This window comes from Prionailurus viverrinus, chromosome C2, assembly GCF_022837055.1.
Source record: "Prionailurus viverrinus isolate Anna chromosome C2, UM_Priviv_1.0, whole genome shotgun sequence".
NCBI classification, from domain to species: Eukaryota; Metazoa; Chordata; class Mammalia; order Carnivora; family Felidae; genus Prionailurus; species Prionailurus viverrinus.
In genome coordinates this window covers 146,660,608-146,682,659 of record NC_062569.1, presented here as the reverse complement: position 1 = coordinate 146,682,659, position 22,052 = coordinate 146,660,608, and the positions used below count along the sequence as shown (strand labels likewise).

The window sequence follows — 22,052 nt, the reverse complement described above, 5'->3', positions numbered from 1 at the left end:
CGCATACAAACACACTCTCTCTCACACAGCCTCGCATCCTCGTGTGGCCACACTCCCACACGTATCCCCACTCACCCGCGCTCTCCCCCACGCACACTCGTGGATGCACACTGACACGCATCGTCACACAGTCACGTACACACAAGCACACTCACTGCCCAGATACGCACACTCCCCCCAAACACACACTCGGTGCACTCACACGGGTTCACATACACTAACCCACACTGTCTCACGTGTTCACATACTCACATGCACACTCATCCCCCAAATACACACTCGCGTGCTCTCTCACACACACTCACTCAGACCTACACACATAGTCACACGCCTTTAAGAACTAATCCACTCAAGGGGCGCCTGGGTGGCGCAGTCGGTTGAGCGTCCGACTTCAGCCAGGTCACGATCTGGCGGTCCGTGAGTTCGAGCCCCGCGTCGGGCTCTGGGCTGATGGCTCGGAGCCTGGAGCCTGTTTCCGATTCTGTGTCTCCCTCTCTCTCTGCCATCTCCCCCGTTCATGCTCTGTCTCTCTCTGTCCCCAAAATAAAAAATAAACGTTGAAAAAAAAAAATTAAAAAAAAAAAAAAAAGAACTAATCCACTCAACCGTCCTGGGTTTTAAGGAATAACATCTATGGACTTTTCAGTGTTCCCCAGGGAAAACTTTAACCCACTTCTAACCGTACCAAGAAATGATTTGCAACAAAACGAGCTATGGAATGTGAGGGGGGGTTCTGACACCCCCAACTTCAGCCAAGCTCACCCACAGCCTCCCCGGCCGCAATCCTGGGGTGATGCCACGTGGTCCTAGCCTCTCCAATGGGAGAATGTCTCCTCCCCAGGCCTTGCCAACCTCCCTCCCACTGGACATAGAGAACTCAGACCATGAGGATAACCCAGCCATAAAACCACTCTCCGTGTTCGTTTCCTTTGAGTCAGTGCCTCTCTCCTCCCCAAGACACATTAGGGATGCTCTTCCTGATACCAAGACCTGACTTTGTCTTCTTGGCCTAAAACTCCTCTCAGCACTGAGGGTACAGTCTTGTACTCCAGGTGGTGGCACTCGTTCGGGTCAGTGGTGGCTGATCTGATGGGAAAAGTACTGGGCAGGCAGTCAAGAGGCTTAGGGGCAAGTCTTGGCTTATCCTGTTATTTTGCGGTCACTTAATTACAAAATATGTCACTCTGCACAAAGTAAGTTAGGCTGCTGGCCTCGAAACCCCACATGAAATGCTTCCTCACCATTGGTGTGTTTTCATTCATAGGGAATGTTCAGTGTCCCCCAGAAATGAAAAGCTCCTTCAAGGCATGAGTTGAGCCTCTATTTATTTTTAATTCACCTCCACACCTAGTAAAATGCGCCACGCCCTGTGGGCATCCAGTAAATGTGGGTTCGCTGGCCTCAAATGAAGAAAGCATGATTCAGTTCGAAAAACGCTTCAGGTCGTGAACCACTGGGGAGGGGAAATTACTACGCAGGCCTGCGTTCGGGTCTTCTGCCTATCACCAGTGACCTTTGGGGAATCTGGGTCTAAATTTATAAAATAACTTCTGGCACGCTATAAGATGATTCTTGGCATCATCTTATCTTCATGCTGTAATTATAGGTTTTTTAAGTTTATTTATTTTGGGAGAGAGAGAGAGAGAAAGAAAGCACGCACACATGCATTGGGGAAGAGCAGAGAGAGGGAGAGAGACAGAGAGAGAGAGAGAGAGAGAGAGAGAGAGAGAGAGAGAATCCGAAGCAGGCGCCACACGTCAGCACAGATCCTGACGTGGGGCTCAAACCCACAAACCTTAAGATCATAACCTGAGCCGAAGCTGTATGTTTAACCGACCGAGCCGCTTAGGCGCCCCTGTAATTACCTTGATACCTTGACCTTGGACTTCTAGCCTCTAGGACTGTGAGAAAATAAATGTCTATTGCTTGAGCTGTCCAGTCCGTGCTACATTTTTATGGCAGCTGTCGCAAACTCATACAGCAAGTATATAGACTCGTTTGGTCTATTCTAGATGTTTGTGGAAAGCACATTTATTTCGGAATTACATACTTAATGCACAATTGCTGTAAAAAATTTTTTTTGAAAACAGAAAGGAAAAAACTTGATGAAATTAAAATTTCCCCTTCCTTCACCGCTGATACATATCCTTCCCAAACTTTTTCCTAACAAAAATATATGCATATAAATAAAGTTTTGAATTACATAATACACTTACAGTCTATGATCAGCTTTTTTACTAAATATATGTCAGTTTTGTTCTTCCATTTTAATAAATACAAATTTAATTAAAAAAAATTTTTTTACACTCATTTATTTTTTGAGACACATAGAGAGACAGAGCACAAGTTGGGGAGGGTCAGAGAGAGAAGGAGACACAGAATCCAAAGCAGGCTCCAGGCTCCGAGCTGTCAGCACAGAGCCCGATGCGGGGCTTGAACTCACGAGCTGTGAGATCATGACCTGAGCTGAAGTCAGATGCTTAACCTACTGAGCCACCCGGGTGCCCCAATACAAATTTAATTTGAATGGCTAACTAGTTCTCCATTATGTACACGTATAAAACTTACTCCATTGGTCCTCTGTTGTTGAACAGCTAGACTTGTTTCTGGTTTTTACTTTCATCTGATAAACCAGGCACACTTGTTCATCCATCTTTGCCCATTTACCCAGTAACTTCCTTACGGTAAGTAACTAGGAGATTGCTATATTGAAAATGAATGCACTTTAAGGGGTACTTGGGTGGCTCAGTGGGTGAAGCATCTGACTCTTTTTTTTTTTTAATTTATTTTTTTAATGTTTATTTTTGAGAGAGAGAGAGACAGAGACAGAGCCTGAGCAGGGGAGGGGCAGAGGGAGAGGGAGACACAGAATCTGAAGCAGGCTCCAGGCTCTGAGCTGTCAGCACAGAGCCCAACATGGGGCTTGAACTCACAGACTGTGAGATCATGACCTGAGCTGAAGTCGGATGCTCAACCGACTGAGCCACCAAGGTGCCCCAAGCATCTGACTTTTGATTTTGGCTCAGGTCATGATCTCAAGGTCGTGAGATCTGGCCTCGCAGCAGCCTTGTAATGGGCTAGAGCCTGCTTAAGATTCTCTCTCTCCCTCTCTCAGAAAAAAAAAATGGAGTTTAAATACCTTTTTTAAGGGACTCATTTTGTTCTCCACCACATCCCTCATACCTCAAACAAGGCGCAACACAAAATACAGGCCAATTGATATTTGTTGAATTAATCAATATTGCCAGATGAGATAGATGTACTCATGACATGTGATTTCTAAATCTATTTTTAGATGCCGTAAGATTAAAAATGATTTGAAGAGGGGTGTCTGGGTAGCTCAGTCGGTTAAGCATCAGACTCTTGATTTCAGCTCAGGTCGCGCTTTCACAGTTCGTGAGTTTGAGCCCTGCATCAGGCTCCGCGTTGACAGCATGGAGCCTGCTTGGATTCTCTCTCTCCCTCTGTCTCTGCCCCTCCCCTGTGCTCTCTCTCTCTCTCTCTCTATCAAGATAAATAAACTTTTTAAAAAAGTGATTTGAAGACCTAAAATCTCGGTTAGCCTGATAATGGTAAACATGAGGGCCCACTGATGGGTGCACGTGCGTCACCTACCTAGCACCTGAACCAGAGCAATGCCTCTTCCAGGTGACATTGTTCTCAAAAATCTGTGCTTGGGGCAATGTGTGCACTTGCAAAGAGTGGAAGTGGGTCAGACTGAGTCAGTTGCCACTGTTAGATAAAAAACTAAACGCTAAACACATACACTCGCACCTACACACTGTACCTCAGCTCAACTTTTTACACACAGACCACGGCATGCTTCTGTCTCGGCCCATTCAGACTGCTGTAACAAAATACCATAAACAGGGTGGCTTGTAAACAGCAGAAATTTCTTTCTCACAGTTCTGGAGGCTGGAAGTCCAAGATGAAAACGCAAGCCAATTTGGTGTCTGCTTACTAGACAGCTGTCTTTTTGTTATAGCCTCACATGGCTGAAAGAGGGAGAGAGCTCTCTTTTATAAGGGCACGAACCCCACTCATCCGGGCTCCATGCTTGTGACCTCATCACCTCCCAAAGGCCCCACATCCTCATGTCACCACGTGGGAGTCAGATCTCAGCGTATGAATTTTGGGAGAATACAAACATTCAGTCTATGGCAGCCCCCTGCGTCCCTCTTCAACAGAGGCAAGAAAAGCAATCCTTTGTCTACAGCAGTGGACTCTCTTTATAGCAAATACTTGAATCATCTATTTTACTGTTCTGAAATGAAATCCATCGAAAGCAGGGCCACCCCGCATCTATGTAAATACTCATGCTCAAGTACAATAGAAGACATCGGTAGGTATGCAAGCACTTGCCTTCCCTGTAAAACTCTGAGAACAGGACCATTACCACTGCAGGCTGAAACAGGTGGGCTGCACCAGCGACTCAAATCCCATGAGGACTGTTGCCATTAGCAACGTTCTCACAAAACAGAATACAACGTTATGTCAATGCATATGGTTATTACCCAACTGGGTTCAGTGTATAAAAACAGGGGCACCCGGGTGACTCAGTTGGTTACGCATCTGACTCTTGGTTTTTGGCTCAGTTCATGATCACATTGTTCTTGAGTTCAAGTCTGCTTCGGGATCCGCATTGACAGCATGAAGCCTGCTTGGGATTCTCTGTCTGCCTCTCTCTCTCTCTCCCTCTCCAGCTCTCTCAAAATAAATAAACATTTTTAGAAGATGCATGAAAACAATAAAATATAGAGCAGAATTCAACTCTAGGATTATTACATCACCATCGGCAAATTTTTCACTTCCATGAAATCCTAACAAGACATTCAAAAAGTTAATGCAGGCTGGGGGACAATTCGTCCTTGTGGAAGTAAACTCCACACACTGTAGGATGGCTACCAATCCAGGCCCCGCCCTTCTTGGGACACTTGGAGCGTCCCCATTTATTGTGAGTACGAAAACTGTCCCACAAAGATTTAGAGAAACTGGAACGCTTGGGCACTACAGGTGGGAATGTAGAACAGTGCAGCCGTTACGGAAAGCAGTGAGGTGATTCCTTAAAAAAAGTAAACACAGAATTCCCGTATTTCCGGCAACTCTAATTCTGAGTATATACCCAAAAGAATTGCAAGGAGAGTCTCAAACAGATCCCTGTACAACCTTGTTTATAGCAGCATCATTAATAATAATGAAAAAGCAGAAACCATCCAAGTGTCCACCAACAGATGAAGGGAAAAACAAAATATGGCACATCCATACGACGGAGTATTATTCAGGCTTAACAAAGAAGGAAATTCTGCTACATGCCGCAGCATGGATGAGCTTTAAAGAGATCATGCTAAGGGAAATAAGCCATTCACAAAATGGCGACGACTGCATGATTCCATTTATATGAGCTAGCCAAAGTAGTCAAATTCGTTGAAACGTACAGCAGAACGTGATTACCAAGGGCTGTGAATGTAGACTGGGGAGTTAGCGTTTAATGGACATAGAGGTTCAGTGTGAAATGATGAAAGAGTTCTGAGAAAAGTTCAACAATGAGAATGCCACTGAAATATCCACTTAAAAATGGTGAAAGTAGTACATTGTATGTTGTGTATATTTTAACACACACACATACACACACACACACACACACACACACACACACACACACACACACATAAACCTGGAGAGGTTGATAACAGAAAAAAATAAACAACACCAAGAAAACGTGCTTCACAGATTTCCAAAACACTCCAGTGGAACTGCCCGATTAAGCATCACTGCATAAATATGTTTCTTAAAATAGAAAGCCCCAACCCTGTACTTAGAATGGGGAGTGATGGAAGAAGTGTGAAATAGAACATCTCAGGGATGCCACATTGGTTTTGTCTCAAGTGCCATTGACTGCAGGAAGGACAATTCATCAGCGGCACCTTCCACAGGCGAAAGATAACGGAAGGACGGTCCATGGGCAACACATGTGCAGCCCTAGAAATGTAAACCTTATTCTAGACGCCCTTCGCCTGGGACTGAAGCCTAAAATCAAAATAGCATTTTAGCAGTAAAAAAAAAAAAACCCGCAACTGATATACCAAGCTCTATTTTCCCACATTTCACAAAACGTTTTGGATTTTAGAGTAAAGAGGAAAACATTGGGTTCAAATATTCAAAGACATATGTACTTCCCTGAACAAGAGAAACTCACTGTGACAAAGAAATAGGAAAAAATAGAACTACTTAGGAGATACTTAACGCATGGTTTAAGGAGCAGTCTGGAGGAATTTACACACAGGCAGCTCCCAAATTCAAGAATTAAATACAATTCTTACATTTATTAACTTTGGCCACATTTTCCTTCCATAGTCTGCCCCCTGGTGACATTAAAAGCAGCAACCTCATCTGAGATTGAATTTGCTGAGGGAAAATGAGAGAAGCTTCAGGTTGCTGCCCTGAGATCTTCCGACAATGGAGGAAAAACAACAATGCTGTGGCTGATATTGATGATGATGATGATGGTGGTGGTGGTGGTGGTGGTGGTGGCAGTAATATCTAATACATATGTAGTATTTCTTTATACTTGGCTCTACTGAAAATGCTTTATATGCATTTATTAATTTCATCCTCAGAATAATTCAAGGGGCAGTTACCTTTATGATTGCCATTTAAATGTGAGGAAACTGGGGGCGCCTGGGTGGCGCAGTCGGTTAAGCGTCCGACTTCAGCCAGGTCATGATCTCGCGGTCCGGGAGTTCGAGCCCCGCATCGAGCTCTGGGCTGATGGCTCAGAGCCTGGAGCCTGTTTCCGATTCTGGGTCTCCCTCTCTCTCTGCCCCTCCCCCATTCATGCTCTGTCTCTCTCTGTCCCAAAAATAAATAAACGTTGAAAAAAAAAATTAAAAAAAAAGAAAAAAGAAAAAAAAATAAATGTGAGGAAACTGAAGAACAGAGAGGTTATGTCACTTGTCCAAAGTAACACAGCCAAGAGAGAAATCGAGAGGCTGCTGACACCCTGTTCAAAAGTATTGATTAAACAAAGTTTCCCAAATAGGAACAAGAGTTCTATTTAGGGGCGCTTGGGTGACTCAGTCGGTTGGCTGTCTGACTTCAGCTCAGGTCGTGATCTCGCGGTCCGAGAGTTTGAGCCCCACGTCGGGCTCTGTGCTGACAGCTCGGAGCCTGGAGCCTGCTTCGGATTCTGTGTCTCCCTCTCTCTCTGCCCCTCCCCACCTCATGCTCTGCCTCTGTCTCTCCCAAAAATAAATAAACATTAAAAAAAATTTTTTTAAGAGTTCTGTTTAGAGTTTCATTAAAGTTCTCTCTCAGAGGAAAACATAACCTGGTAAGTGGAGGCTATCGGTCATTCACACATATGAGTCAAACATTACTCAAAATACTTGGGAGTTTTCATCAAAGCTGGGAAGAGAGGGGTGGCATTGGAGAAGAGGTTTGGGGGAAAGGGGTGCTGTAGTTGGGGAGGCTTGTCCCCAGCAGCCAGAAAGTAGAAACGCTTGAGTCAGGAATAGGATGTCTGAAGGTGAGGGGGTTGCAGGCTTGAGGCTCATCTGCCTGTAAATTTTCCAAGACACTGTCAGTGGTATATATGGCTGTGGTTAATTTTTCTCAGACTATCTTGGATTCACTCCTTACATGCTGGTTATAGCACTTCCCAATGACCACGTATTGGTTAAAGTTGTCACTGGGGATCATTTCCATGTTCATTTCAGTTGCCTAGTAATTGCAGCAGCCTCCCCAGAAAACCAAATCATGCGTTTCGGAACAGGTTTAGAGGATTTATGTTTTCACGTCCTGAGTTTTAACAAAAGAAAGAGGAGGCAGGGTTGGGAGGAGAGAGGAGCCGACGCAGGGAGACTGGCCCTAACTTTACCTATCATGACTTCCTCAACATTTGGCATAGCTTAGATGCTCAATAAATGTTTGCTGCTAAATAACTAAAGGGATGAATACATGAACGTTCCCAGGGCTATTGCTAAAGAAGGAAGTCTATTCAACATTGGTGACATCACTGTCAGTTCCCTAAGTAAGTCGTTTGTAGTCATATTTTGCATGGATTTCCCCCCAGATTCTGAAGTCACTGTATCTCTGAGTAGGGTGGAAATACTAAGGGGCTGTGGATGATACCTCCATTACAAAACAACATATGCTTTTGCTCTGTTATGGTTAATAGAATGATGTCAGTAGGTGGGATTTGTATAGAAATGCTTTATTAAGGATGTACTGTTTTGTAGGTAATATCAAGCTAGTGGTGAGTATTTCACAGAGTTGAGGTAGAGTGGGCGAAAAAGAGTGATTGGCTCACTACTTTTGATTGGAGGATCAGGGAGGACTTCCTGGAGAAGACGGCATTTAAGCTGATGCATCTAAGGAGCCAGCCCTGAGAAGATAAGAAGCCCACGTGTGCAGTATCCACAGCACAGAAGGAAGGCAGAGGCATGGGGTGTGGGAAGGAGGAGTCTGCAGCCACAGGAAGGGTGCGACCAGGTGGGGCTTAAAAAGCCAGGGAAGGGTCTTGGCTTTTGTGTTAAGTTTAGTGGAGAAGTCTCCAGGGAAAGTAGGGGATTAAGTAAGGGAGAGGCACGATGTGATTTGTCTTAAAGAACACTGGCTGTGTTTGAGGAATCCATTGAAAAGGACAAGACAGGGAGCAGGGGGACCATGAAGGAGGCTCCTGGAAGAAAGAAGCCCAGGCCAACGAGCCTGGTGGCTCCTACTAGACTCGAAGCAGAGAGGGCGGAGGGAGAAGGCTGGAGTCGCAGAAGGAGAGTAGGCAGGACCTTCTCTGGATCAGAGGACTAGGAAAAAGCAGAATCAAGGGCTTGATTTCTGGTCTGAGCAGCTGGGTGAATACTGGTGCCACTGATGAAAGTAAGGAAGACCAGGGCTGGAGTGACTGACTTTTGTTTTCTTTTGTTTTGCTGGAAGGGGGGTAGGGAGCAGATTAATTAATTCTGCTTCAGCCCCATTAATTATGAAATGGCTGTTCCACGTTGGGGATGAATTCCAAGAAGGACGTTGGAGTTGCAGACCTGCTGAAATTTTAGAGAGAGGCCAGGCGTGGAGAAAGTGCCAAGCGCCCCATGCAAGGAATGTAGCATCTTACAGCTCACCGGACACCTTCTGTGTGTCCTAACTCCTCAACCTCCCAGCAATCTGGTGAGGTAGCTATTACTCCTGTTTGACTGATTAATAAGATTATTTTGCATGTGTATCTCGCTTTAGAGTTGCTACAATATTTCCGCACAGACGGTCTCTGTCCCATTTTGCTCCTTTCAACAACACTAGGGGACAGAAAGTCCTGGGGGATGGTGGCCACGAGCACAGTAATTACACCTGTTGAAACATATACCTGCGGAGGCACACAGCTGACAACATGGTTTGCACACCTGGGCTTATTACACTCTTTCAAAGCAGTTAAAATTTTTGTGATGTACATAAGAGCCCTCTGCTGTTCAGACTGGGTTTATCCATTAACCAAAATTTTTCAGCTGAGCTGTATAAAAGTACTGAATCAGAGTTCTCTGTAATTTTTGTAAAATGCTCTTGGGATAGAAATCCCACTTGATGATGATCAGCAATTTTTAGAACGGCTTAATTTGCCATAACTGACAATAGCTCCTTATTAGAGAAGCCAATAGTTTATTGCTCGAGAAAGCAACATTTGATGAGAGACAAAGTACTTTTTTGTTTGAGACCGATTTTCAATAACTGGATATTTCAAGAAATTGTTGGGAAACTGTCATATTTACCAGCGTGCCATACCCATTTGCGGGGAGAATAGCATCTGAACAGATCCCGAAGGGATGTAGATTCATAAAAGGGAAGGGAATGAATTGGTCTTCGATGATGAAGACGTGGCAGAAACAAGTGTGAAGAGTGTGCCAGACAGAAAATACCCCGAAACCAGGAGAATCCCAGACTCTAGAACTGGGACATGATGCTGGAGGAATATCTCAGTAGGGTTGGTCGACAGTCTTCAGGATCTGCCAACTTTGGCCTTCAGTGAGGACCCCAGGAGGCTCATTGACCGGTCAGTGACCTACATGAGCAGGTCTGAGATTTAAAGGAGGCTTTGGAAGGTATGTGTAGGGTGGTCAGGGGAAGGAAGGGGTAGAACAGAAAATGGTCATCTAGGCGGATCTTACAACCATCATGAAAGTCACCAGGTCCTAGGGTGGTGGTAAGGGAAAAGAGAAAACAGAATAAAATTGAGGTGAAGGAGGGAAAAAAGATGTCTGGGAGAAGGGAGGAGCCACTGTATAAACTATTACACAGAAGCCTTGGAAAATAAGTTCCATTTAAAAAAATTTTTTTTAATGTTTATTTATTTTTCAGAGAGAGAGGGAGACACAGAATCCAGGTTCTGAGCTGTTAGCACGGAGCCCGACGTGGGGCTCCTACTCTAGAGCTGTGAGATCATGACCTAAGTCGAAGTCAGCCGCCCAATCAACTGAGCCACCCAGGTGCCCCGAAAATAAATTCCATGTTTGTCAATAACAAAACAGTAAAAATTTTGTACTCGTCAGGAGGCCCTCTATACACTCCATCTTCTTAACCCTGGCACTGACTGGCTTATAGCTGCAGGCTCATAGCAGCCCCTCGGCCTAGGACCCAGGATAACCTTAGGAGGGTGATATCTGAGTAGCAACTGAGAACATTACCACACTCCAGGGGGATACTTGAAAATGCATGAGAGCCTTTTGGACTGGCACAACGACTGAGGGTGGGTACTGACATTTAGGGGCAGGAACCAGGGATACTAAGTATCCTGCAATATTCAGGCAAGTCCCACACAGTGCAGAATTGAACCACCTGTGATGTGGTAGGTCCATCATCAAGGGACATCACTGCAATCTGCCCCCAGGTCCCAGTTGGATAAACAGGCTTCTGCTGTGTTCTTTATGCCATCTCCAACAAGACTGGATGTATCCAGAGACCCCTGAACACAGGCCTTCGAGTGCCCACTTCCTGTAGTAAAGCCTTTGGTATTCTTGCCTAGATGCTCAGATCACTGCCTCCTGTCACCATGTTTTGAGAATGTACCAAGTGCCCAGCACTGTAGTCACAGCTGGTGGCCAAGACAGGCAGAGAAAGAACCCAAGATTTCATCCCTGCCTGCAAGGAATTTTAACACTCCACTGAGGAATACAAGGCTAGCCCACAAGAGAAATCCTTAAACCGGATTGGACTTACGTATATCAGTATTTAAATCAGAGCTAAGTGGTTCCATATAAACTAAAGGACTATGGAGTTCCAGAGAAAGGAATAAATGAAGATGGGAAAAAAGGGGGGAAGAATAGATAAATCATCGATAACTCCCAAAGTGGGTTCCTTGGAGCACTGGTTCATTGAAACAGTAAATATTATTACTGGGGGGTGGGGAGGAAGGGTTTTGCCATCAAATAAGTTGGGGATTTGCTGGGCTGAGCAGAATTAATTGGGTTTCTTTACTCCAGGACATCTTAGATTGTCTAATATCTGATAATCATTGCAATTCTGAGCGTGGCTTTTACTCTACAAAATTTGCTTGGTTTACTTGACCATGGCACATTTTTTTTTTAACTGCAGATCTCATGGTCCTGGGGTTGTACGGCATACACTTGGGAAAGACCATTGTAATCAGAGTACCAGACAAGGGAAGGCAAGTGCATAAAAGGTGGGAACGTGCATGAAATTGCGAGATGAAGACACAGCCAGAGGGGAAGAGAAAGCGAGGCAGGAAATAAGTAATATCAGAGCATTTAGGTTCAAGTAGTGCCTCTGCCATCTACTAGCCACATGAACTTGAGCAGGACCTGTCTGTTCACACATAATATGTGGATAAGCTGTGGTTAGGATCAGGTATAGTAATACAGTATAAACCACTTAGGGCAGTCCCTGGCAGAAGGGGATGTTATTGTCAGCTAATACTACAGAGCTGGCCTCCAGATGGTGAAGGGTCTTTAAAGACCCTTCCAACTTAAGTTGGACAGAGCAATGTAGGTGCTTTAGGAAAGGCAGAGTCACATAGAAGTGTTTTATTTGTACAGCTGACCCTTGAACAACGCAGGTTTGAACCGCATGGGTCCACTTACACGTAGACTTTTTGTTTCAATAAACACAAAGAAGAACGGTAAATGTGTTTTCCTTATGATTTTCTTAATGACATTTTCTTCTCTCTGTCCTGCTTTATTGGAGGAAAACAATATATAATACATATAACACACCAAGTATGTATTAATCAACTGTTTATGTTATTGATGAGTCTTCTGATCACCACAGGCTATTAGTAGTTATGTTCAGGGAGTCAAAGTTATACCGGATTTTCAACTGTGCAGGGGATAGGGACCCCTAACCCCAGCATTGTTCAAGGGTTGACTGTATGTTTTTCTACTGCTAAATATTTCATACAAAATAAAGAATATATGTATATATACAGGTGTGTGTATGTGTGTGTGTGTGTGTGTGCACATAGTAGTAGATTCACCTAGTGGACTCATTACCCAGCCTAAGAAATTGAACATCACCAATATAGTACAAACCCTCAATGACCCCTCCCAGGCTCTCTTCTTCCCTCCCCATCAGAGGGAACTATGGGTCTGATTTGGGCACTTCTGTTTCCCTCATTTATCTTCATAGTTTAACTACATTTGTGGATTTGTATGTTCCCCCAACATATACAATTTAGTTTGTTGCTTTCTGAACATTACATAAATGCAATCATACTGTGCTTATGTGACACACATTGTTCCGTGACTTTCTTTTTTTGGTTGAACTTCGTGTTCCAGAGATTCACCCATGGTGATTCACTGGCTCTAGTTCATTCATCTTCACTGATCTCTAGCGTCGTAGTCCCTTCAACACATCCCATACTTTTCCATCCATTCTCTGGCTAGTGAACATTTGGAATGATTCCCATTTTTTTTTCTCTAACAAAAATGCTGCCAAAGGCATGTTTTTTGTCGCACCCATGCAAGAGATTCTAGATGGCAGCATACCTCCAGCTTTTCTAGGTCCTCCCAAACTGTTTTCTGAAATGATGAAATTCACTGTCCCCCCAATTACATATTCAAGTTCCTTTCTTCACATCACTTACCCTGGAAACTTTTGAGTGGAAAGTACTCACCAGGTAAAGGCTATATATTAAGGAAGATCTGTTTGCCAGTGACAGAGAAACCCCTTGTCAGATAAGAGAGCAGAGGACATCAACAGACACATCCCTGCAAAGATATGCCTGTGGACCTAACAAGGAACAGGCTTCTTTGGGGGCAGAACTCCCATAGTTTCTCTTTTATATATGGGTTGGTATTCACCAATAAGTTCATGACGCTTAAAATGGACCTAGAAATCTGCATGGCTTACAGAAAATCAAATACAGAGTTAAAAACTGGGAATTCCAATGTATGTCCCTGGCTCTGCTAAAAGAATCTGGCCCAAGGCAAAGTACTGTGCATCTTCAAACCTCCTCCTCCTCAATTATAAATCAGGCATCATTATCTGCACAATGGAATTATTATGTGGCATAATTAATTAATCGTAAAGGGCCCTTGGCACCTATAAAACCAGATGTAAATGTTTAGTAGTGCTCTGAAGCAAGAACAGGCTATGCACACATTTGGGTGGAAGCAGGTTGAACACGATTGGCTCAAATGATACGTCCCAGCTACAGCTTGAATCTCACCAAATTTTCAACCGGTTAGTTTTGTACCAACAGGACTTTTCCAAAAGCATTGATTTCCTTTGCCTCCTGCACCATCAAACAGGACAGTCCTGGAGAGGGAGGAAGGTTTCCTGAGAGGTCACACGTCTCAGTTCAAGCCTGGCCAGCTCACCCACTCAAAGGCCATGGCCTCATCTTCATCATTGGGATGATGCAAGCAGGTGTTCTCACACAGCCTAATAGATGCTCTGGGAGCAGCAGTGAGCCTCTCATTTGTGAACAACAGTGGGGCAAAAATGAGACGGAGGGGTGTGATTGCAGGACCCTCTTGCCCACAAGCATGAGGAGGGATAGACCAAGAGGTTCACTGGAGCAGTGTCTGTATATCCAAAAACACCCAGGACCCATCAAAACATCGGTAGAGGAATAGATAAATAAAATGTGATCTATCCATAGGACAGAATTCCCTACAGCAATAGACGGACATTAATTGGATTGGGGATGGGGGGGTGTCAGCTCTCAAAAATATAAAATGAGTGAAAAAAGTAAATTTCTAAATGAATTTTTAGTGTAGTATCTATTTTATAAACACATAAGCTAATGTTATATTTTGTTTGTGGAAAATATACATGAAGTTAGATACACTTAAAGAGTGTAATGTATATATTTTAATGGGCCAGAGAATACTCATCAATCTATAGCAGAGATTGTCTTAAAAGAAGGAGAGGATATAGAGACTGAAGAAGGACAAATGGGACTTCTTTTTTTTGTTTTTTGTTTTCCTTTTTTTTCCACAGTGAAGCAAGGCTTTAATCAGTGTTCTTGCAAAAGCCGGTGTCTGATGGGGCAGTTACACCAGACAATTTATCTCCTAGCATGCAAGTCCCTCCCCTGGTTCCTCATTGGCTGAGCACTACAGAGGTTACAGCCTTACCTGGAGGACACCTATGCCCATGTAAGGCAAAAAAGTACATTCCTTGAGACGACACACAGACTTCAGATCTTTGGCACATGCTCATTGCAAAGCCACGGAAAATAAGCCCGTGAAATGGAGTGGGGGAAAAAGAACCAGGAAGTGAAGTGTCTAAGGGTTTGGGACTCCACTGTGTGAGGGGGGGGTGGGGGGGTGGTTCATATATATTTTCAATAAGTTGTAAACCTATTGTTAACTACACAGCACTGCTTTTATTTGGTATTTCTGAAAATGAATCATCTCACTTCTCACAATCCCTCCTCTTCTTTTCTGAGTTGATTCCATTTTCATTTATAAGTTATTTTGGGCACAAAGCACAGACATTTGTTTCTTAACAGGAATCTTATGCCCAAGGGGGTTTGCTGTGGTCAGATGCTCCCAACATTGTTCCAAAATATGTGTGTGTTCTCGGGGGTTTTGTTTGTTTGTTTTTAGTTGTTTTTCCCGCCCAGGGATTTCAGATCCTAACCTTTCCCTCTCTGCCTACTAAATCCCATCTTTTCCTATCATATTTCCCCCTTTGAACACATGACTCCTAACTGTCATTAGGAATTGGTACGACGGCCGATCTTAACTGCTTCCTGCTGAAAGGGGGCGATGACAGGGGTACAGCTGTGAGAGCAGGTTCAGAGGTCAATCCAGAGGTCCAAAATAATGGAAGGGTATTTGGAACATCTGGGCTAGCAAAATTTTCTTATTTTTCTGGCATATGCAATGGCTTCTACAAGTGACATACAAAAAGAATATTAGACCAATAAGCATTAATATGCCAAATGCAATGCCTCCTAGGGAGGAGGTCACACCATGGGAAGTAAAGATACATTGTAGACATCCAAAAAGTCCCTGAAGTATCGGGTCACTTAATTTAACTATAGCTTTTCCTCCCTCTTCCATATTTATTTGGATCTTGTGATAGTGTTGCTTAGAATAATTAAGCATTTGAACTAGTTTTTGGTCCTCAATCCTCAAATCTTCCTTTGGTCATCCCGTTTCCATAGGAACAACTCCATGAGGCGTATTTAATTTTGCCTCAAGGAAAGACTGATCTTCGATATTCAGATTACTATAAGTGTAGGCAATTGTTTATCCATCCTGGAGGTCGTAGCACTATGGGACTTCCTTTCTATCTGCAATGTTTTGTTTCTTGTATCAAAAAAGGGGGGTGACGCAAAAAACGATGGTTAGCCATTATCCATCCTGATGGTAAGAGAAGAGGGCAGGAAAAGGAGAGACGAGAATAAGAGTTGCCTTTATTTGGTTGGCAGGGCTCTGGACTAATCCAGGAGGAGTCCCTCTCATCCTCCCCTGCCCTGTGAAGGGAGATGAATCTGTTCCCTGCACCCTGTATCCAGGTGGGATGCTTTAATGCAGCTCCCACCCCATTTCTGCAGATGCTGACAAGGATTCTCCCATCAGGCTGAAAGCCATGCTGTTCCCCTCTCCCTCTTCGAGGCCACGGACAACAACCTTGAGTCAGAAACACCTGTGATGTCAGCCCAGGGGTGACCTCTCAGGAAAGTGACAGAAGGGTCTTGTAGGCCAATGCATGCCCCTTCCTGGAAACATGTACAACAATAAAGCTGAAGTTTACCAACAGAAAAGAAAACAACAAGCATTGATCATCAGGCCAAGGGTAAATCACAGCCTTTGCATCACACGTGAGGGTCACTGTGGCTGTGTCTAGTCATCCCAGCTCAGAGACCAATCCCTCAGTTCAGCTTGGCCTTGCTCAAGAGCATGGTTTTCTTTCTGCTTCGCCCACCTCTTCACATAGAAGGAGCTCGAGTGTCCACAGCTGTCTACCATTATTAGACTTTGGGGAGCCCACAGGTAGATCCCAGGGAGCCCCCCTCTGTTCTAAGGACTCGGCTCCCTCCACACCTATCCCTCACATCCTCTTCCTGCCCAGTCCCCAGCTGTATCTCTTCAATGGAGCAGAGTCTATCTCTGGGAATAAGCACCCAGATCTTTCTTTCCTCAAGGTCAGTGATATCCATGAGTCTGTTTGTGCTCCCAGGTGACCTGGAGACACCCTCAGCAGAGAAGAAGGAAAATGCACAGAAAACCAATGGTTTCTCTGCTCTGATAGAACCCCCCGCTCCCTGTGCATTAGCTGGGTTGACGCTTCCACACTTTGGGAGGTGGGCTTTGCTAAGACTCCTACTTGGCAGGTAAGGGAAGCAGGGCTTTGAGTCTACCCCATGCCTGTAATCACTAAAAAAAAACTTCCATCTCTTTCCTTCCTCCTGCCTGCAAAGACAATCTTTTGGGATAAAGAATTAGGAGAATGTAGGGAGAGGAGAAGAAAAATGAGAGGTGGGAAGGGGAGAGGCAGGGGTGGGTGGGGAGGCCTTTTGGGTGAGGTCTTTTGAGAACAGCGCCTGTGGTGTACGTTTCAAAGTGAATGGGAGAGAGGAAAACGGGATTTCAAGAGCTCCCGTTAGGTGATTACGGATTTCCAGGTGTTCAAGAAATAGATGGAAACAAATGTGAGTTCTCTTGAAACTATGGCGGGGTTGTTTCGATGGCCTTGTCAGAAGACAACAGTGTATTGCAGCTGATCCATAAGGGTGACACCTTTTTATAAATGTTTCTTCATGTTTATATATTTTTGAGAGAGAGACAGAGGGGAGGGGAGGGGCAGAGAGAGAGGGAGACACAGAATCCAAAGCAGGCTCCAGGCTCTGAGCTGTCAGTGCAGAGCCTGATGCAGGGCTCGAACGCACAAACCGCGAGGTCATGACCTGAGCTAAAGTCAGATGCTTAGCCAACTGAGCCTTCCAGGTGCCCCGAGGGTTACACCTTTTTAAGCTTTGTAGTAAAAGGTGAGGGCCAGCACCCACCCTGCGGCCTCTTAGCTCTGGCACCATCTCCTTTCCACTGGTCCCAGGTGCCTGTTCCACTATGGGCGAGGCCTCAACCCAGTCCTGGGGCGGTTGGATTGTTGAAGAGTCTGTCAGTTAGTGCACAGCCTCTGATGTGCAGAATCATGCCACCTAGGCCCCTGCAGCACCCGCTGGTGACTGGGTGCTCTCCCGCAGGCGGCTGGCTTTTGCTACAGCATCTTCTCTGCTGGAAGAAATTCTGCCCCTGGGTCCTGAGCTTCTGTCTCTTCCTACACTGCTCTACATCCCCTCAAGGCCTCTGCCTGACCAGCCAGGGGCCATGGAATCAGGACAGAGTGGAGACATGTGTCACTGAAACTGTGGGTAAGCCAAAACACACAAGAGAGTAGAACTTAGCAATGTGTGGAAACAGGGAGCCAAGGACCAGGATGACAGAAGGGAAGTCTGAAGAACTAGGAGCAGGTCCCAGATGGATGGTCACGCATCCATCTCTCCATTCATTCACTCATTCCCTCATGCATTCACTTTTTCTACAATTATGTTAGGCGCTAAACTCTGTGCTAGGGGCGGGGGGGGGGGGGGGGGGGAGGGGCACCCGAGTGGCTCAGTCAGTTACGTGTCTGACTCTCGATTTCGGCTCCTGTCATGATCTCATGGCTCATGACTTTGAGCCCTGCATCAGGCTCTGCGCTGGTGGTTGGGAGTCTGCTTGGGATTCTCTGTCTCTCCCTCTCTCTCTCTCTGATCCTCCCCTGCTTGTTCTCTCTCTCTCAAAATAACTAAACTTAAAAAAAACACAACCATGCGCTGGGGGCACTATGGGACAAAGAAAGCCTGGAGTGAGGCTGGCTCCTTCAGTTTGGGTGGTTAGAAAAGGCCTCTGAGGGGGCGCCTGGGTGGCGCAGTCGGTTGAGCGTCCGACTTCAGCCAGGTCACGATCTTGCGGTCCGTGAGTTCGAGCCCCACGTCAGGCTCTGGGCTGATGGCTCAGAGCCTGGAGCCTGTTTCCGATTCTGTGTCTCCCTCTCTCTCTGCCCCTCCCCCGTTCATGCTCTGTCTCTCTCTGTCCCCAAAATAAATAAAAAACGTGGAAAAAAAAATTAAAAAAAAAGAAAAGGCCTCTGAGAAGGTGATATGGCTGCTTGGATAAAGGGAGAGGGTGTTCCCGGCAGAGGAAACAGCAAGTGCAAAGATTCTGAGGCAGGACTCTGCTAATGGAGGCTAAGAAACTAGTGTTATGGTCCACAGGGAGTAGAGTGGCAGAAACTGAGAAGAAAGAGCAAAGCTTAGACCACAGAGCCTTTATCAGCCAAAGAAAGGACTTTCAGATTCTTTTGTTTTTAAGCAAGATGGTAATCCATTGAACAGGGGTTTTTTTTGGGGGGGGGGGTTCATTTTTTTTTTTTAATGTTTATTTAATTTAGAGAGAGAGAGGCAGACTGCAAGTGGGGGAGGGGCAGAGAGAGAGGGAGAGATGGAATCAGAAGCCGGCTCCAGGCTCTGAGCTGTCAGCACAGAGCACGATGCAGGGCTTGAACCCACGAATGGTGAGATCATGACCTGAGTTGAAGTTGGACACCCAACAGACTGAGCCACCCAGGCGCCCCCCTCATTGAACAGTTTTAAGCAGGGGAGTGACACGATCTGATTTTTCTTTTTAAATGTACTGCTAGCCTGCCACACTCGGGTCAGTTCTCTTTACTCTTGAGTCTCAAAGCCAGAAATCTCTGAAAGTAACCCATTTCACCGTCCTCCTCCTAAACTCCAGCTTTTTACTCCCGCTTTCCAGCTGTTTGCCCTGGTTTTCTCCTGCGTTGACACACACTTCCTGCCCCCAAACCCTGCCATCTCCAGCTTCTACAACTGCTCTGTCTCCTGTCTGTCAATTTTGGGCCCAGGAGACACAGCAAAAGTCACAAAAGGCACATTTGCATCTCACCCGCATCAACAGAGCAAAAAGGGGGGGGGGTAGCTGTAATAAACAAATAATTGGAGTAGGAAGCTCTCAAGCGAAAAGAGAAGGGGAAATTATCCAACCACGACCAAATATAGATTCTACCGCCAGCCATGTTGCTGAGGTGCAGACATTTACAGCAGGCGTTTACTTTTGCTTAAGACCCTTTGCAATCCTCTTTAAGCCATACAGCAAAGGGAGCCTTAGGTTAAGAGCCCCACCCATCGCTTTGTCAATGGGCACCTTGAGAAGCAGGGAGGTGAAAAACTCACCCAAGGTCACATGAAAAACTCACCCAAGGTCACACGGCTGCCAAGCATCAGGGCTCAGCTCCAACCCGGGCTCCGAACAACCAACCAAGACTTCTCTCAACAGCCCCCTGTTGTCTCTCGGCAAAGATTTATGAAAGGCTGGACGATAATAAAATAAGCTTGTGCAACCCTGCCCCCTAATGCAAATGAAGACATCAATTTGAGGAACAGAAACTCAGTTAAGATTTGCCCACCTACAAACAATGCTGAAGAGAAAAGTTGAATGCTTAAAATAGAAGGAAATACAAGAAGAAACTAGCCTCTCATGTGACTGAGAGCATATTTCGACTCTGAATAAATGACAGGGTGCCTGTGAGAAGTGTTATCGTCTAAACGAGAAAGTTCAAAGTCTGCTGCAAACTTCTCTGATTTACCATAAAATCACCAATATTTGTAGAGTTCAATAGTTTACAGAATGCTATCATCATCATCATCATCATCATCATCATCCTCTCATTTGCTTCACAATCACCATGAGAGGAGCTGAAAATCAGTAGCTTCATTATCCCCATGCTACAAAAGAGGAGGCTGAGGCTCAGTAAAATTAAATCACTTCCCAAAATCAAGCAAAAGAGCCTTGAACCTCAGGCTGCTGAATTCTTTCTATGAAGTATAGTAGAAGGAAGGAAGGAAGGAAGGAAGGAAGGAAGGAAGGAAGGAAAGAAGGAATGAAGGAAAGAAGGAAGGAAGGAAGGAATGAAGGAAGGAAAGAAGGAAGGAAGGAAGGAAGGAAGGAAGGAAGGAACGGACGGACAAAGATAGGAGGGAAGGATGGAGGGGGAGGGAGGGAGGGAGGGTGGAAATTAGGAAGCCAAGGATTGGAATTCTGACTTTGCTGCATACTTATCACACCAAGCCTCAGTTGACTCATCTGTAAAATAGGGAGACTAACACCTACATGACAGCTATTGTGTTTAAATGAGAACGTGTCAGAAGTATCCAGCTCAGTGCCTGATATGATGTAGGTCCTTGCTGTTGTTAATATATACAACTTCTAATTCTTATTCTTTTTAATAATCTCATTTGGTAGATCTTCCAGCTACTAGCTGGATTACAGACACAGAGGGGAAACTCCTTTCCTGTGGTATCACTCCTTCATTCATTGGCTTGGTTGCTTATTGAGAAAGATGTTGGCCTTGTTGAAGCAGAGATTCATGTATCAAAAGAATCGGTCGAAGGGATCACCGGAAAGCAAATGTGCAGAAGAAGATGGTCAGAACTCCATTCATTCACACACCATTCATGTTAAAGAAGTGTTCACCAACACTGAGCTTGAGGGAGACCCTGGTATAACTAGGTGGGGGGTAGCCCTGGGCTACAGGGAAGTTAATTACAGAGATGACAAATATCAAAGCAGGTCATTTGCCTCACCAACGTGGCTGTCTTAGTCTGTATAAGCTTCTATAGCAAAATACAATAGACTGAGTGTCTCATAAACAATAGAAGTTTGTTTTTTACAGTTGTAGAGGCTGGGTGGTCCAAGATCAAGGTGTTGGCTGATTCAGTGTCTGGTGAAAACCCGCTTCCTGGTTCATCGGCAGCTGTCTTCTTGCTGTGTCCTCACATGGTGGAAAGGGCGAGGGAGCTCTCTGAGGCCTCTTTAATAAGGGCAGTAATTCCATGATCTAATCTCCACCCAGCAGCCCCATTTCCTAATACCATCACCTTGAGGATTCCGACTTCAACATATGAATTTTAGGGGACACACCATTCAGACTATAGCCATGACTTAGATACATCTGGTCTCCCCTGGCTCTTTGAGGATTCAGAATTAATGAACAAACAGAGGCATCTTCCTGCCCTCTGTTTCCTCCACTTATGGAAAAAATCATCTCCCGTTAAGTAAGCATCCAACTGAAGCAGAGAAAATAATAATCCTTGGTGATTCCCATCTCTGCTGCTCACATTCCATTGCAGAGAACTAATCACATGACTATACCTTGGATGTTGTCCGGAGGGGAGGAGCATGAATTTTTGGTGGTCAGTTGGCCACTTTTGCTGCAGCCAGAAAGAAGGCTGAACGTACTAGTAATCATAATACCTAATGAAAATAACACAGGAAAGTCAAATATAAAGACTTGAGAAGAGATTGGAAAAGGTATGCCAGATACATAGTAACAACATTCATTTCACACAAAGTAAAATCCAAAATGAAAAGCACTGAAAGAAATATTTCATAATTATAAAAGTACAATCTACCAAATATGTCACAAACCTTTATGCACCTAACATCTTAGCCTCAAAATATATAAAACAAACCCTGATAGAAATGCAAGCAGACACCAACAAGGTCTCATAAAGGTGAATTCATTTTGTCCATTAA

General features: G+C 44.8%; 1 long non-coding RNA gene across 4 annotated transcripts in view; it reads right to left on the bottom strand.

Moving 5' to 3' along the window:
• The window catches only part of LOC125175676 (uncharacterized), a 72,866-nt gene extending 53,033 nt beyond the window's left edge, over positions 1 to 19,833 (bottom strand). For 2 of the 4 annotated variants that reach the window (XR_007155923.1, XR_007155924.1), the window contains exon 1: positions 19,714 to 19,833. This is a non-coding gene — a long non-coding RNA (uncharacterized LOC125175676). The remainder of the gene's footprint in view (positions 1 to 19,713) is intronic. The other 2 variants (XR_007155925.1, XR_007155926.1) reach the window with 1 other exon arrangement.
• Between the last annotated feature and the right edge of the window lie 2,219 nt (positions 19,834 to 22,052).